Here is a 3,266-nt window from a genome sequence, read left to right on the forward strand (position 1 = left end):
GGGCCAGTCGCTTTAGTAGACAATTTATTTTGATAAACTTGCTCAATAACAAAAATACAAGTGAAGAAAATTATGTTCATTTTATACAGTTTGTATTAACATTTGTTCGGAAATCATTAATTGAAAAATGTTCTAACCAATCGGAAAACAATCCTCAGTAAAGGCCAGGGCGGGGGACGCAGACGGTCAGGCCTGGAGCGAGGAGCAACGCGACGCCCGGGCAGGACAACCCGCTTGCAGACACCATTTCCTTCATTATTTTCCTCCTTCACAAAGGTTTTAAAGGACAGCTTTCACTTTTTTCTGTGTGTGTGGGGCAAACAGTAATCTACAGTTGTGTTCTGGAGTGGTTAAACAACAGCTCTGAAACACAGGTATGACAGGAGGGCCCTAATCTGGCAGCTTCACTTCAGCCAGAGGACGGGGCTCAGGTGGTGTTGCACACTACCAGCGTCTTCGGGAAACTGGTATCACTCGCCAGCAAGATTAACAAGGGAAAACGATGTTAAATGGTTAGACTGGTGCGTTCAGGGAAGCACATCCTCCCCAGGTCTGAGACAAATGGCTTCCAGGCAATTATTTCAGCTGAGCTCAACAATAAGATTTATACAGACAAATTAACTAGTTTTCCTTCTGAAGGTATTTTATGTTTCCAATCTTACATTTTGTTAGCCAAATAAATGACAAAGTGTGCACAAATCACAGTATGATGGGACATCAAACCTTTTGGGGAATTTTGAAGCGAAAGACTAAATAAGAGTCTCTAGTGACGCATGAAATGAGCTGTCCTTCAAAAAGTTAAAAATAATGGCTGGCAGAATCTGAAAGGTTTATGTAAACACTCAACACAAATATGGGATTACCTTTGGAGAAGATTGACATGGAAACATTTGCTTTTCACGAACTGAAAAAGTCTACAGATGTTTAGGCATGTTCAATACGAACTTCCTGTAGTTTAAAACAAAACCTTGTGCAAATAAAACCTATAAATAGTCTTCAGCAGATTTTACAGTGATGCTCTTAGGTATGAAAAGAATGCACACAACTAAAACAAAAGTAACAGACATAAGTTTGACAAATGATTGCACCATAAAACAGTGTTTTATATACAGTTTACAAGATACGATTTTCTGCTATAAATTAATACTGTACTATATAGTACTTAGTGACCTTATTAAAAGCAACTGTTGACAGCTGTCTCTTCAATTACTGGGTGGGGTTTTTTTTAAATGCAGATGGCTGCATCTATTTCTGGACTTAAAATGCTCAAATATTTAATCAAACAATCTGCTAGTTAAATCTCTGCTGTCATTTAATAATTCATAGCAATAGCATTGGCAGATCAGAGAAATTTCCAGCCAGCCAGCCACAATCTGGGTATGCTCCAAGATAAGTGTTTGTATTTTTTTATTAAATGATGATCCATTTAATCTAAGCCTAAATCCACTGTATACATGATGTTACTATAACTGAAATAAGTAAGCTGGGGCAGGGGGAGAAATCTTAGCAGCTGAGAAACTCTCCCCCCCACCCGTGTTCCAGTTACAAAAATCTCCTAGGACTATTTTACAAAAGTGACATTTCTGAAAAAAAGAAGAGCTTTTTTTTCAACATAATCTATGATATAAGTTTTAGTGAATACTTCTGCTTAGGATACAGCAGTGATAACACCAAAATTTAGACACACATATGGCAGCTGAACCCTGCATTTTATCTCCATCAACATCACTGGGGACCTCAGACTAGCCATGCAGATGAAGGCTTAAATTAGGAACCAAATCATATTTAAACCATTACTTCCAATTAGGTGCCCGGCTGGATTTACAGATTAGTATACTTCAGAAAAATTTAGTGTTCTATAAACACTCCCTTCTACCTGTGAGTGAGCTGACTGGAAAAAAAGTTATTTGTAGACCATTCCAGTGACAAGTTTGTTCAAAAAGGTCAAAAGAAAACATACTTAATTCAGCAAATAACCTGTTCGTATTAAAATACCTTGGGAGGGGGAGAGGGAAGAGGTGGAGGAAGAGAAGGACAGGGACCCACTAGGGTCTGAATGGCACACAGTTTAAAAGAATTGTGCAAATTGTCTTATTTTCAAACACTTAAGCTTATCTGATGAGTGATTATTTTGGAAACTGCTTATTATAGTTTAACAACAACCTCATTCTAAAATACACTTTCATTAACATTTTAGAAAAATGTCTATCTAGCAATGCAGTTGTTCTAATAAGCTCAATGAAACAGCACTTGAAACGTACAATTTTTTTATTTTCATAATGAACCTCAGGTAAACCACGAATTAACTGGAAAATAAATACTGATAGTGCAGGCAGCTTTCCTGGGACACTATATTGTACTTTCTGCAAGGTTAGACTGAGTAGTGAATTATGACATTATGGATTCACAGGTTCATCCTTGTGTTGAAAAATAAAACTACCTTTAGTGAGGAGTATTTACTCCAAATTTGGGTGGCCCTTAAATCCACTTTTAAAATAACAACTTTAGTAAACAGGGCATATATTATTTAAACAATTATATTGCTCTTTTTTTTTTAGAATTATGACATTATGGATTCACAGGTTCATCCTTGTGTTGAAAAATAAAACTACCTTTAGTGAGGAGTATTTACTCCAAATTTGGGTGGCCCTTAAATCCACTTTTAAAATAACAACTTTAGTAAACAGGGCATATATTATTTAAACAATTATATTGCTCTTTTTTTTTTAAAGAGGGAATTAATATCAAATGAAAAATAAGTTCATCCACCTCTGCAGTGGAATAGTGTTTGCATTACTTTAAACACTGCATTTTACATGTGCTAGAGAAATGCTTATTTATGGTAAAATGCTGTGCTTGAACATGTATGAATGGTAATGTAACAATGCAGTAGAAAAAGAGACTTTCTGTACAACAGTTGCTAATAATTTAAATAGTGTCAGTTTCCCAAAATTAGGATTTTAACTTTAAGGTATGACATGATCTCACCTTCTACCCTCATATACAAATAAATTACCATAAAAAGAATTTTAGCTTAACTTAAAATTGCACCTAGAAAGGCATGGGATCGTTTGTACCTATTACAAAAACTGTTAAAATCAAGGGCTGCTACAAAGAATGAGGTAAACTGAAGACTCTCAGCTATGTGGCCTTCAGAGAAATGGCTTTTTTCTATTGAGTTCTAGTTTTGCACACCACAGTGTTTTGCTAGCAAAGCGTTCTGAGTTCTTTTCCAGGAACCATTTGTGTGTATATACATATATATA

Source organism: Pygoscelis adeliae, unplaced genomic scaffold (assembly GCF_000699105.1).
Source record: "Pygoscelis adeliae isolate BGI_AS28 unplaced genomic scaffold, ASM69910v1 Scaffold234, whole genome shotgun sequence".
Taxonomy (NCBI): domain Eukaryota; kingdom Metazoa; phylum Chordata; class Aves; order Sphenisciformes; family Spheniscidae; genus Pygoscelis; species Pygoscelis adeliae.